This window comes from Chiloscyllium plagiosum, unplaced genomic scaffold, assembly GCF_037043375.1.
Source record: "Chiloscyllium plagiosum isolate Xiang-an unplaced genomic scaffold, Cpla_swu_hap1 HiC_scaffold_40, whole genome shotgun sequence".
Taxonomy (NCBI): Eukaryota; Metazoa; Chordata; class Chondrichthyes; order Orectolobiformes; family Hemiscylliidae; genus Chiloscyllium; species Chiloscyllium plagiosum.
The window spans coordinates 27,386,871-27,402,524 of record NW_028270178.1 but is presented as its reverse complement, the minus strand read 5'-3'; the positions used below and the strand labels follow the sequence as shown (position 1 = coordinate 27,402,524).

At 42.7% G+C, this 15,654-nt stretch overlaps 1 pseudogene; it reads right to left on the bottom strand.

The window, feature by feature from the left end:
- Positions 1 to 15,654, bottom strand: part of LOC148138418 (NACHT, LRR and PYD domains-containing protein 3-like) — a 106,228-nt pseudogene that overhangs the window by 8,386 nt on the left and 82,188 nt on the right.

The window sequence follows — 15,654 nt, the reverse complement described above, 5'->3', positions numbered from 1 at the left end:
TCTCTCTCCGGCTTAAATGCAATAAAGTGTTTACTTTTAACTTCCATATGGTCTAAGAATTTCCGAGGTAACAACAGAGAGTGGCAGAGAGATTGAGACACAGAGAGAGAGGCTGAGTAAAACTGAGAGAGAGAAAGACTAACAGCGAGAAACTGAGAGAGAGAGAAAGTCCTAGATGGAGGTGGAAAGTAAGTGAGAGAGGAAGAAAGGACCAGTTACCAAGACAAACAGAAAGATGCACAGAAAGAAAGGAGGCAACATCCCTTTGATGGGAAGAGAAGAAAGATGGGCTCAAGAAACACGTTAAAAATTAAACAAAAGTGCACGAAATAATCAGCATCTCAGGCGAGATGATCCACAAGCACAGAGAACCTTTCACTGTATTAAAGTGTTCATTGCAAGTTGAACATAGCGAATCTGACAATCATCAATGTTCAAGTGGGAATCTTTCTGTCTCCACCTCTCCTCGCCTGCAGGAGAAATCCTCTTGCTGGTCTTGAACACTTGTCCACAAGGCAGGTCGTGGAGACCCGGGTTTCCAGCTGAACCCATCCCTCACAGCGAGTCCATCATGTCAAATCCTGCTGAAGTCCATTCCACGACCGCCACCACACCCTTCCACTCCCACCCGCACAGTAACCTACTTTCCACTTCACTGCTATCCCTTGTTATGCCCTTAAATAATTAAAGGCGCAGAAGGATTGATACTTGTTAAGCTTTGTTGGGGGGAAGAGGTGTGATGGGGTGTTGTGGTTATCAGGGGCAGATGTGAACGCAGATATGATGCTACAATTGGTTGCGTCTTGATCTTCTGAAATGGTGGGTGGACCAGGCGTTTTGGCTGAATGACCTACTGCTGCTAATTGTCTGTGTGTCAATCTATCAGTTATTCAGGGATAGCAGCGTGTTCCTGTGTGTGGTGAATGGTGCCCCATCGTGTTCCCCGCTCCCACAGCAGGGTGTTATACTCAGATCCATGTGATTGTGTTGATTGAATCCTGAGTGTGGTGCTGGAAGAGCACAGCAGGTCAGGCAGCATCCGAGGAACAGGAGAACAGACGTTTTGGGCATCAGCGCTCCATTCCTGATGATGGACTTATGTCCGTTTCGTCGACCCTTCTGCTCCTCGGATGCTGCCTGACCTGCTGTGCTTTTCCTGCAACACATGGTCGATTCCGATCTCCAGCATCTGCAGTCCTCACTTTGTACTGATGGGATCCTGACTAGACATACGCAATTCGTGAAATTGGAATACTGCGGCCATCTATGGACCTCCCAGTGGCATTGCTGGCATCCTGAAGTGAAGATTCGACTTGACCAATTGTTGTACCGCATTCCTCAACTTCTCTCTGAACTTGGGCACAGTCACTGCGTAAAATAATGTGCTGGTATTGCAGCTGAAATCCTTGAGCACGTCCCCCACATACGGTAAAATATTTGTCTCCCCAAGATTGTCTTTTGTTCCGTTAAAGCCTTGGGATAAGAATGTTATACCATACACTCACCACAGAAGTATAAAGCTGATGGATATAGTGAAGAGGGATATCACCGACTTCCTTCGGCTCTCTGCCTCTGCATCTTTCTGATTCTCTCTCTTGCTAAAACCCCTCAGGGTCTTGCGGAGTCGCTTGGTCACAAATACCTGCTTTACTGTCAGAGCGTTCATCAAAAGAACTAACACGAATGGAATAAAAGGGGTTAAAATGTTATCAAACTACTTAAATCCCAGCCACCTGGTATCAATAAAATAGGTTGTTTTTATTCAGCAGAACCATGGAATATTACTAATTATCTTCCGAGGTTTAAACACAAAATAAAAACGAATACATTTTGAACAGAGCAGAATGCCAGTTGTCGCAAACGCCACAGCGAAGGTTTTCTATATCCAATATTTACTCTTCAGCTTCTGGCAGGAAATGACCACAAAGCGATCAAAGGAGAAAAGGACAGTGAACCACACGGAACAGTCTGTGGTTGCACCGAGTCAGGGCAAAGTCAACATTGCACACAAGGGTGAGGTCCAGCAGAGACCTTTGGTAGAAATACATATTGAATCGCCTTAGTGTGATGTTTATGACAATGAACAGTAGATCTGACATTGCCATAGCCAACAGGCAGCGCGTTGTGCACTTAGAGAGTCTACATTTTCCTTGTGCTAGAATCAAAACCACCAGGAAATTAACTATAAGAGACAGATGATAAAACGGGAATTGGAAATTTCAGATCAAACATTTTCTGAGTCTGCCCAGGGAGCTATAGATGTAGTTAGCACCTAAATACATCAGTTGGGCGCGTTCAGATAACAAATCTTAAAACGACATCTGTAAGCCTAAGTCATTTCTTAGCTGTGCGCTCTTGTGTTTTAATTAATTCATGCGGAAAAGTAATGGAGCATAGTTTTTAAAAGGAAAGGCAGAGGGGATTTGAAGAAAAGGCTTTCACCCAGAGAGTGGTGGGGCTCTGGGATGCACTGCTTGGGATGGTAGCTGAGGCAACGAACCTCACAACCATTTAGGACTACTTGGATGAGGAGTCGCAGTGTAATAATATTCCAGGCGATGAGCCCAGTTATGGAAACTGGGCCGAGTGCAGCTTCAGTGGAGCATTGATATAATAAGGCTTCTATGTTTCCAGGAATTGATTCGGAGAGGCTTGTTGGGATTTTAAACTTTGTATTCAGAAATCAAACATCTGTTGATGTTGAAAACGTGGAACAGAAACAAAATTAGCTTGAGGAATTCAACAGTAAGACAGCATCGGTGAAGAGAGCAATAGACTTAATGTTTCGTGTCTGGAATACAACTTCATAGGAAAATAAAATCTTCTGAGGATCGGTTACTGGACTTAAACATTTAATTCTGTTTTTCTGCAGACAAGAACTTATCATTGCAAACAAAGGACAGGTGCTCCTTTTTCAAAGGAAATGGAACTAGGTCCCTGTTCTCATTCCAACTTCCAAAACCTGGACCGCAGTCTTGACAGTTATTTCTTTTCTGTTCAAGTTCCTGGTTGCATTTAAATGAGTTGAGAATTGCCACCAAACTGGGATGAAGTCCAGACACACCACCAAGGTCCTGATGGAAGGGTTAGCCCTCATGAATCATATCATCCTCCAAGCAATCAGCCTCACTGTGTGTTATGGTAGCAGGTCTGTATCAAAACTCTCCTGGGTTTGTACACCTTAATTGCATCACCTCACATTCTCCTCTGATCTCCAGAAAACAAGCCTAGCCCTATCCTGTCTTCCATCAATGCTGCTATAATTTTGAAGAACTGGTAATTTGGTTGTAAGTCGACTCTGTGCTCATCCCAGTGCAATTCTGTTCTTCATGTTCCATGGGGAGCAGAACTGTCATAACATTGCAGTTCTAATCTACCTACTGTCTTATGTAGTAGCGATATTATAGGTTTTGCAAGGGCGGAATGAATATGTTATTTCCAGTTGGTTGACGTCCAAAGTGAGGGAGGAATCATTTGGGAAAGAGTTAATATGGATTTATTTCCCAGTAGAGATTGTCAGGCCAAGTTCGAGGCCATTTAATGGACGTGCACGGCTAGTTTTGGGTGCCTCACAGAACCATCCCAAACACCATAAATTGGGGTAAGGAAACGGCTAAGATGGAGAGCTGTGCCGGCCGTGCTAGTGGATTACTCCATAAACTGGACAGTGTGCACAGCTGACTCTGTGATATACATGTACAGCAGGAGAAGGAGTGAAACATTCTCTGTTACTCATTGTGCACTGGACATGTACAGAGGTTAGTATTGAGAGACACATGACATGCACAGAAGAAGATTGGAGTGAATAATTCTTAATTATCTGGAGCGATCACTCTTCACTGCAAGGCGAATGCCCACCCGTGGAAATTTTGAAGAACACCACATTTCTTGGCATACACCTGGCGGAGAATCTCAACCTGACCTTCAACAGCAGCTCCATATCCAAGAAAGCACAGCAGCGTCCCTACTTTCTGCAGGCTGAGGAAAGCGCACCTCCTTACCCCATACTCACCACAACCTACAGAGGGTTCGTTGAGAGTTGCCTGAGTTCCTGCATCACTGCCTGATTCGGGAATTGTAATGACTCACATCGTATGACCCTGCAGCAGATAGTGAGGACAACTGAGAAGATCATCAGGGTCTCTCTTCCCTCCATTACAGACATTTACACCGTAAGTTGTATCCGAAAGCCTAAAAGCATTGTGAAAGACGTCACGCACCACTCATTCAAACTCTTCCCTCTCCAGCCATCATTTTCTCATGGTGAGACTGTGCAACAGATTCTTCCCCCAAGCCATCAGGCTCCCTAACACATTATGATCGGACTCTTTCCCATCTGAAGTCCTTTACATGACTTCACATTGCTTCGAGAATAATGTCTATCATTTATCATTCTTCTATTACACTGTAGCTTGCGTGTTTTGCAGTGCTTATGCACTTCATGCTGTATGTGGTTGTGTAGTTTGTGCTGGCCACGTAGCACCCTTGGTCCTGGAGGAGCGCTGCCTCGTTTTTACTGTATCACTTGTATATGGTGAAAATGACAAATCGAAGCTACTCTCTGCTCCTCTGTACTGGACATGTCCAGTGATTAAACCCAACACAACTGACTGATAATTGGATTGAACAGCTTGTAGGAACATTGAGGGATTAAGGTCAGGAAAGTTTTACAGTTTGAAGGAGTCAGAATTGTCAACTGTCTTCACAGTTTACAGGGGAGACGTTTAGTGTTGCCAGTGAGCCCAGGCAGTGATGGGGAAATATGACTTGCTGTGAAGGCTGATAAAGGAGAAAAACGGAGATTGGGAATGAACTTGTAATTTTTGGGTTATCAGAATGGTTGTAGTCGGTGCCACAGAAATTGTTACTCGAGATGCAGCTCTTTGTAATGCTAGTTAATGACTGAGATGATGGATCAAGTGCAAGGTTTATGGATAACATAGTGCTTGTTTTCAGTGAGTGAGTGAGTACAGAAGAAATTGTGGAACATAATGCAGAAAAATAGGAGGCAATTTTCCTTCCATTTAGTCTTGAAATAATTTCAGACCATTGTTACATTTAGAGATGCTGATCCTATTCCGATTGAAAAAAAAGCAAGAGGTCTTTTTGTCCATTCATTTCAGCATGTTTCATTATCCTCCTGGTAACTTTACCCCTCTCAGATTCTTACAAATTTCAGATGTACAACCCTGGGTTTGAGTCATTTCACTTCGTCAATATTGAAACATTACAGTTCAGCTGTTATTCCGATGAAACTGTGCTGTACTCAAGTGAGCATGGACAGCCAGGTCTACATGTTTTTTCCCCTGCTTATGAAACTTCAATGTTTTGTTGTGCTATCATCAAACAACAGCAATGGACAAACCTAAAATGCCTAAATGAGTCCGTCTGAATAATATGTCCTGGTTTGACTGCATCCAGAATGGTGCATTACTTCAAACGTGCCAGGTTCACGGATTTCACTTAACCGCTTCAGCATTTAGGACATTTGGAGATGGGAGTGGGGTGGATCAGGTGGTGAAAAGCGGGTTTGGAGCAGGGACCAGAACGGTTGACTGTGGAAAGTGAAGACGCTGTATTCCCAATCGAGATTTGGACAGACACGGATTGGAATAATACATCAATGTCTTCACCTACTCAGGATCAAGAACGTGGAGCCAAAACATGCAGTAGAAAACCAATGTCGATATAAGAGTGCAGATGACAGCATGCATAAATTTATTATTCTTTCTCCAAAACCCACAGGCACACTTCTGCACAAAGAAATGCATAATCGGAAACATGTTTTGTATATGATCACAGTGGATGCATTTCCGATGGACATTCAAAAAGCTGGAAGTTTTCAACGAGTTAGTTGGGCACTTGTTATGTCATCTCGGGTCTCACGTTCAATCTTATTTGGAACAATTGATCAAGCGTTCATTAGAGTACTTACTTACAGTGTGGAAACAGGCCCTTCGGCCCAATAACTCCACACCGACTCTCCAAAGACCCATTCGCCTACATTTACCCCTTCACATAGCACTTTAGCATGGCCAATTCACCTAACCTGCACATCTTTGGCCTGTGGAAGGCAACCCGAGCACCCGGAGGAAACCCACGCAGACACGGGGAGAATGTGCAAACTCCACACCTAGAGTTGCCCGAGGCGGGAATTGAACCCGGGTCTCTGGTGATGTGAGGCAGCAGTGCTCACCACTTTGCCACCGTGCCACCCCTATCGAACAAAAAAAGGATCCCTGGCAAGACTCATATTGTACCACTGGACCAAATGCTACCTTACAAAGAAAATTTCAAGGACTTACTTTCCTCGCTGATTTCCAGTGACCCTGGCTCCTGATTTCCATTACACACCTCTGGACCATTCTCCAGTCTTTGCTCCTTCGTCCATTCTGCCCTCACTCAAACTCTATTTTCTCTATCCTTGCAGCCTCCCTCTCTCTTCTGCTTGTTTTCCATTTTCTACCCATTGGATTTCGGAGCAGAAGTAGAACATTCTCTCCATCAACTCTGTCCCAGCACTCCATCAGAAGGACAGTAGAAATAGGAGCAGTCTATCTGGTTCATCAAGCCGGTTCTTGTATTAAATAAGATCATGGCTGATCTTCTCATGTACCCAGCTCCACTTACTGTCCCGCTCACCATAACCATTAATTTCTTTAAAGTTCAAAAATCTATCTTTGAGTACAACCAGATAGTGTCAACAACTTCACTGGTCACTGAATACCATAGATTCACAACCCGTTTGTGAAGAAGTTTCTCCTCAACTAATATCCTCATCAGATCTACTTGCTTTGAGGCTATGACCCCGAGATCTAGTTTCCCCTGCCAGTGGAAATAATCTTCCTGTTTCTATCTTATCTATTATCATCATATATTTAAATGTTTCCATAAGATCCCTTCTTCATTCTTCTAAATTTCAATGTATAATCGCAATCGACTCAATCTCTCCTCATAAACCACCCACTCTAGAGAATGTCCATTCTCAAATAAGGTGAAAATTAAGAAGTAACGTGTTTGATTGCCAGATTCTTCTGCCTTCTCCCTATCAGCCTCCATTCCGTTGCCAATCCACAATCTGTTTCTCTCTTCTTGAGAACCATCCTCAGGAAGTATTGCTTGTTCCGAAATGGTAACAGGTGCTGTCAGCTTTTACCGATCTATCTCTGTCATATTTGCAGTCAGGAGCTTGGACGTAAAAGCCTTCTGCGGCATTCAGTTCCACAGATTCCCCACCAACTGATTAAGAAAATTCCTACTCATTGGAATTATAAAGAGACATAACTGCACTCTGAGGTTTTCCCTTTGTATCACACTCTTTCCGACCAATGGAATCATCTTCACTATGTCGAGTCTATACAGGTCTCACAGTATTCTGTAAGTTTCAATGGGATTTCCCTCCCCAATCCTTGTGATCTCCATTGAATGCAGACACAGATTCCTCACCTGCTCCTGATGCCACAAACCCTTCTTCCTTGGACTCCGTCTTGTTAACATTCTCTGGACCACCTGGAAGCCAGCACCTGCTTTCATAGATACGGACTCCACAACTGTTCAGAATATTCCAAATGCAATCAGACCAGACCCTAATACAGTTTCAACAGTACATCCCTGCTCCTGTGTTCTTGCCCTCTTGTAATATATGTGAACATTTCATCTGCCTTCCAGCTGAACTGTGCACGTTAAACTTAAGGAGATTCTGAAATGCAACTCCGAAGGCACTTCTGCTTCTGAATTCCAAAGGCTGGTCCCATTAAAACGAAACATAAATTACTTTACCTCCATCTAAGCTGATACTGCAATCACGTCCTGTCTCTCCTCCACGAAATAAGTGCAGCAGATTCCTTGGCTCCTCCAGCTCTATGTTAACATACGTAGAACTCCTAGAAATGTTATGGTTGGCGGGAGGAATCACCAAGCTACAGTAAATACTGGTAGAATTTGTCTGTCGGTTCCAAATAGTACTGGAGACATGCAGGAAGGAATTTAACACGATGCATGCACTGTTCAACTGCAGCCATAATTAACTGTTATAACCTTACTGGTTTGACAAACGAAACTATTAATAGGACAATTTCCTGAATTCTTCATGTGATGTTATTTTAGGTCAACATGTTGAGCAAGAACCGTGAGAAGAAGATGTCGTGGATTGGTATATGCAATTATATGATATTAATTTACAATCTTATTGTTTGGGGTCCATTGGAATTAGTGACCATAAAATGGTAGAATTGTTTATTCAGAAGGAGAGTGAAGAAATTAAATCTAAAACTGCGATTCTTGAATCTGAATGAAGAGAACAAGGATTAAATTGTGAGTAAGTTGGCAACGATGGATTGGGGAATCTTTATAAAAGAATTGGCAGAGGATAGGCAATGGCTAATATGCAATAAACGTGCACATGAAGTAAAATAATTAATCATTTCTGTCTAGTAGCAATAATCAAGAAAGTTTCAAAGTAATTTGGCAGAATGCCTCATCTCTAGGAGTTTGCAGCAAGAACTAAGATATCACTTGGATGTTGTTGGGAAGGGCACAAGTTGTGAGTTCCTTGATGTACATCTGGACTCTTCGCACCGCCTCACGCTGCCCTCGAAGTGGTTGCATGAGCATCGAGACTGTCATATATGTAGTACTAGAAAGTAACTTTGTAAAAGAATTCTGGAGAAAGCCACAATTTATTTCTTGCAATTTTCATTCCGAGATGTTCCATGATGCACGATTCTCTGTTCATCGCGTTGTTCCCCCTGAAGCAGGCCAAGAAAATATCAATAATGCCTGAAGGACGAACAGCTCAGTGAAAGACGCTCTTTGGCAGAACTTGATCGGTTTTCCAGAGCAAGGAGTTGAACTCGACCCAATATGGCACAAATGTCGGGACAATGCTCTCAGGAGTGCAGTGAAGCTCAGATATTTGCAGACAAAGCGGAATTAGGGCAAGACTAACGTCTAAAGTCTTGTGTTGAAGTTCAATGGGGGGACCGTTCATTTCTCGGACCCTCTTCCCTCCATTACAGACATTTACACAGCATGCGGAATCTGAAAGGCGAAGAGCATTGTAGACGATCCCACACACCCTTCATTCAAACATATCGAAGCATTCAGTCTCTCACGACCAGACTGTGCAAGCGTTTCTTCCTCCAAGCCGTCAGACTCCTTAACACAGTATGATCGGACTCTATTCCATGAGAAATGTTTTGCACGACTTCAAATTGCTGCTCGAAGAATGTCTATTATTTATCATTCTTCTATTTCATTATAACTTGCACTTCTTGTGCACTTCACGCCGTGTACGATTGTGTAGTTTGTACTGTCCATGTAGCACCCTTGCTCCTGGAGGAACTGTACCAATTGTATGCGGTAGAAATGACAAATAAAAACTACTCTCTCTCTCTCTCTCTCTCTCTCTCTCTCTGTCTCTGTCTCTGTCTGTCTCTCTCTCTCCCTCTCTCACTCTCTCTCCCGCTCTCTCTCGCTCTGTGTGTCTCGATCTCTGTCTCGATCTCTCTCTCTCTCTCCTGATGGTACAATTGTATATACATGTAATGTTGGGCAAGTAAGAATTGCCTTCAGTTTGTAGGCTGGATAGAGTCAAACTCAAACGTTTGTTTGTTTCTTCATATGCTGTTGTTAAGAACTATACTCTTTTAGCACCTACGTATGCGTATGAAGTTTTTTTTGTGAATAAAGTATATTTTTGAACTTAAGAAGGGAAAGCTTGCAAAAGACATTATGAATACTATTGAATCCAAGGAGGAAATGGCTAAAATGTCCAGAAAAGAGACAAGCCTGAGCTTGAGCATTTCGGAATTCAGAAAGAGAAGACGAATAGATTTGTCCAGACTGGAACAATCCTACGTGCGAAAAAATGTACAGGGAACATAAGAAAATGAGGGAAAATGTTTTCGAGGATATATGAAATTTTAAAAAAGTGTGATGTCAAATGTGAATCCCTTAAAGTCAGAATTCGTGGAAATTTTGTCAGGAGTGGAGAAAGAAAATGTTCGAAGAATTAAACATATATATATATAGATTTTGCTTCACAAATAACGTCTCAGAAATGTAATATTGACAAGGCTTTAGGTAAAGCGTGAAATTCAAGAAAATCCGTAAATTAAAAAAAAATAATTACAATTGGAAAATTAAAGGGATTAAATGCTTTAACAAATCACCAGGCCGTGATAATTCCCCCCTGGAGTGTGCTGAAGATTGTGTCCTTGGTAATATTGGATTTTCGTAATCATCTTCCAAAATTCAGCAGACTGTTGAGAACTTCGAATCGATTGGAGGGTGCTAAGAGTAACCACACTATTTAAAAAAAAACTGTGAGAAAAAAAACGAGAATGATAGAACAGTTAGCCTAACAGTCGTGAGAAATTGTTCGAATCTGTGATTAACAAAAGGGGAAATGCACATTTAGCTAAGTTTAAAAGAAATAGGTAAAGTCAGTATGGAGGCTTTTAAGACTACAACCAAAGGAATAGAGAGGGATGAAGCTGTGGATTAGGTGAGCTTCCAATAATGTAGGCGTTTGATGAAAATCCACACAAGAACCACATAGACAAATATAAGTGCATGGATTGTGGAGCAAAATATTGACGTAGACTGAGAATTAGTTGTCATACTAGACACAGACAATGGGAACAAATGGGTCGTTTCTCTCGATGTCAGGCACTGACTAACGTAATACCTTGTGCCCCATATCTCCGTGATATTTATTAACAACATAAACGACAGAAGCAAAGACAACATGTCCAAGCTGGCCAGCGACACAAAAATCAGTAGGCTTATTGTGCACGAGTAGATGACATTTTGCTTGTGTCAATGAGAGTAGACAGACAGACTGAGTGACTGGGGACAGTGACAGCTGCAAATTCTGGAGGGTGTGGCGCGGGGAAGGCCACAGCAGGTGAGGAATCATCAAGGAAGAACATAGTCGATATTTTGGGCATTGCCCTTCATCGAGACCTGACGAAGGGTTATGTCTGAAAAATCGACTCTTTTGGTCGTCGCATGCGATCTGACCTGATGTGATTTTTCCAGCGACACACTTTACAGATGGGCATGGCAATCAATTAAAATGACAAATTTTGCAAGACGTTTTGAGTTGAGAAATATGGATGTCTCAAAGTAGTGATCTGAAGCTTTGGTGATACCACACGACTGTGAGTAGTTTTGGTGTCTCTCTCTAAGAAATGACAGGGACTCAGATGAAGCTCAGAAAAACTTCACTACGTTGACACTCAGGTGGCAATACTATAGCATGAAGAGAGTTTGGTTCGACTTCGTCTGTGATTATGAGATTTCAGGAAATGAGAAGAGATTTGATGAAAATGTATGAAATTCTAACAGGTTTTAGATAGATGAGTTACAGGGAAGACGTTTCCCCGGTTTGGGGGGGGGGGTCTAGTGTGAGGGGACAAATACATGTAACTCCCTGATTGGTTGAGAACAGGCATCAAATTGGGTGGAAAGGTTCCTTTTTTGTATTTGACGTGACAGATAGTCATTGGATGGAGCGATATGATTGCCTGAGGAGACTGCCTGATACCTGGCAGAGCTGTCACATTGTATGGCGTACTCCTCGACGTCTCTACGTACATTCTTTATTCATTAGTTGAATATTTGTTGTTGCTGGATGTTTCAATGTACACAGAACCTGCACTCAACGTGGATTGAGTCACTCCAGAACTAAATGTATTTGTGCAGCAAATTAAATTCCTCGACTTCCATTCAACTTTCTTAAATGCTTGTTCAGAATCATTGCACTCCCAGGGATTTATTATATGCATTTGATAGCACAAACCAACCAAAAAACTATGAAAAACGTTAAAGAGTAAAATCATGAACTTCCTTCTGTTCTCCATTTCTGGATCCCTCGGACTCTCTCTTGCACTCTGACCCCTCTGCTCGGACACCACTGGCGACTAGAATGTGCCTGACTGTCAGCGATTTGGGCAACAGAATTAAAGAGAATGGAAGCAATGGTGTCAAGACCCTGTCACGTCAACAAATGCCAGCCATCCAGTTTCAGTATCGCATGTTGGTTTTCATTAACAGAGCCTCGCACATTGTTGTTTATAACCAAAGTTTGCTCTACGAAATATGGAGGGATTTTCTTTTCACACAGAATAGAAGACAAACAATGGTTCCTGCTGGACACACAGCTGGAGGTTTCCTCGTGTAATTAATCTTGGTTCTGACAGCAACTGACCACAACTGATAATTTCATCAAAATCACTTATACAAATTACAGACAGGATTTGCAGCAAGCACCCTTGCAAAAAAACTACTGTTCACAGAGTTCCACATAGAAATGCATCAATCTATATCTATTCTCTGTCTTCTACAACTAAATCAGTTTTGCATCCAATTTGTCAATCAGCAGAGTCAAAAGGATTGAGATTTGATCTTCTGCATTAATCTACCAGGAGGAACCTTGTGAAGTGCCTTAGTCAAGTTAATGCAGTCAAAATCCATTGTTTACGTTCAAAACCCTTGTTTGTCACTTCTTTAAGATTCCCTTGTGCGAGTATCTTCAATCTCGGGGGATAAAATCCCAGCGGGGTTTCATGAATTCAAGACAGAGCTGAGATTTACTTTCTTCACACAGCGTATTGGGAAATTCATTACTGCAGAGGTGTGCTGAAGTTGTGTCATTAAGTATAGTTACAACAGAGAAGATTAGATTATAATTAATCGTAGGAGGAAGGTTGCAGAGGAAATGAGAGTTGGAGTTAATCAGATCAGCCATAGTCTCATTGAAGTCAGAGCGTTCTCGATGGCCTAATTCCGCTTCTATGTTTCACGGTCTTAACCAAATCAGTTTCAAACTCAGTAAAAGATGCAGCTGCATTATGATTTCATGTGCACAAATCTCCTTTAAAATATGAATATTAGAATTTTCGCTTGACACAATATTTGATCGAGAATAGGCCATTCCCCTGATGGCTCATTGAGATGCTACTATAGAATATTAACCCTGGACTCTGTGAAGTCGCGTTGCTACAAGTTAAACATAGGCAAGGAAACCTTCTGCTGAAAATCACGTACCACGATCCATCCGCTGGTGAATCAGTAATCCGGTATGTTGAATAACCCCTTGAGGAAACACTCAGGACGGTTAGGACAAAAAGATGTCCTCTGTGAGGGAGATTTCAATGTCGACCACCAACATGCCTCAGCAGTCGTACTATTGATGGAGCTGGATCGTGTCGAGCTGCTCGACTACGTTTGCAACAGTTGTTGAGGAAACCAACAAGAAGGAAATAACAAACCTGTCATCATCCTTAAAAATCTGCCAGCTGCAGATGCATCTGTCCATGGCAGCATTGTTCAGAAAGACCACAACTCAGTTCCTGTAGAGACCAAGTCCCGCCTTCGCATTGAGAATAGTTCCCTTCACGTTGTGCTGTACCATAACCGTTCTAAATGGGACAGACTTCGAACAGATCGAGCAACTCAATACTGGGTATCCATGAGTCACTGTGCGCCAACAGCAGCAGGAGAATTGTATTCAATCTCAATTTATAACATCATAGCCCGAATAACCCGCACTCAAGTATTACAATCCAGCCAGGGAGTCAACCCTGGTTCAACAGAGTGCATAGTAGGGCATGCCAGAACACCTCTTGACACAATTGAAGATGAGGAATCAATTTGGTGAAGTCACCAAACAGGACTATGTTCATGTCCAAAAGCTCAAGTCGCAATTGATAGACAGAGCTAACCAATCCCACAACCAACTAACCAGATCTAAGCTCTGCAGTCCTGCCGATTACAGTCTCGAATGATGAATGATTAAATAGCTCACTGGAGGAGGAAGCTCTACAAATATCCCCATCCTCAACGCTGGAAGAGCTCAGTAGATCAGTGAAAAGTTATGGTTGAAATATTCGCAGCAGTCTTCAGCGAGACACACCAAGTGCATGATGAATGTTGGCCTCCTCCAGGGGTCTGCAGCATTACAGATAACAGTCTCCAGTTAATTTGATAACTAAAGTGGTATCAAGAAACTACACTCTGCAAATGCTACGGATTCTGTCAACATTCTGGCAATAATATTGATCACTTGCATTTCAGTAGCCAAACTGTTACAGGACAGTTACAATGCTGGCATCAACACGACAATTTGGAAAATCGCCAGCCACGTCATGCCCATAAAACGGAAGAGAAATAGCCAAGCTGTTAGCATCACCAATAAGAGACAATCTCAACACTGCCCCCTTAACATTCCATGATATGCTCATCACTGAATATCCCACTTTTAACGTCCTGGCCGTTATCATTGAGCAGAATCTCAAATGGACTCACCACATAAACGTAATGACGACACGAGACAGGAATACTGCAGTAAAAAAAACTAGCCTCCTGTCTACCCAAAGCCTGCCTGCCATCAACAAGGAACAAGTCAGGAGAATGACAGAATACTCTCCTCTTGCATGGCTGAGTGCAGCTCCAATAATACTCGACAAGCGTGTCATCGTTCAGGGCAAAGCAGCCCACTTGATTGGCATTATATCCAGAAACATCCACTCTCTCCTCCCCCAACGCTCATTAGCAGCAGTGTGTACTGTCTATGAGATATACTGCAGAAAATCACCAAAGATGTCCAAACAGCTCCTTCAAAGACAAGGGCAGGAGATATTTCGGAACACAACCATCTTCAAGTTCCGCGCCAAGGCACTTATCATTCTGACTTGGAACTCTATTGTCCTTCCTTGACTGTCACAGGATCAAAATCGGTGAATCCCCTCACTAATGGCATTGTGAGTGAACCAACAGCTGGTGGGTTGTTGCAGTTCAAGGAGGCAGCTCATCACAACCTTCTGAATGGCAACTAGAGATGGGCAATAAATGCTGCCCCAGTCAGTGATGCCCAGTACACACAAATGAGTAACGCCAGGAAAGCCAATTCGTTTACAATCCATGATTGTATCCCGTGCAACACTGAATCTCAATAGCTATCCAGTCGAGATGGCGACTACAGTTACACAGAGCTGCTGCATTGCACTAGGTATAAGTTCATTCATATTCCTGGTTTTCACTCTATTTACGATATCATCACTGCTGGGCCTATAAAACAATTCCTGCTACCAATTGCTGCGCTTTGCTGTTTCTCACTTGCGCCCAAAAAGACTTTAAATTTTGATCTCCAGCGTTAATCTGTTTATATCTCAGTATTGCGCTGACGATACCCTCTCTTCACAACATGCTTGAATTCGTTTGACATTTAGCTTATCTGGCCCAAGTGGATGTGAGAGATTGAGATGATTTTATATGCTGTAAGATGTTTCAGAGACAGTGAGCGCTGTGCAAGCTGAAGGATGTGATTGGGATAGGTAAGCCTGCTGAGACTGGAGATATTGGAGACATATGTACAATTGTGGTGACTCCGGTCACTAAGAGTGCTGGGTGGCCTGCAGGGAGAAGAACTGTTTGCAGACGTCAGGACCATATGACGTCAAAACAGTGACATCATTACGGTGGCAGAGAGCAACGGAAGGAGTTAACATCGACTGGGAGGACTGTCGCAGTTTGAAGAAGTTACAAAGATCAGGCCTGTTGCAAGGACTGGAGGAGTTTACACAGTTAATTATCATTACCGAGCCTGAAGAATGTTAAGAAATTCGTGAGGTTGACTTGGTGAGAGGT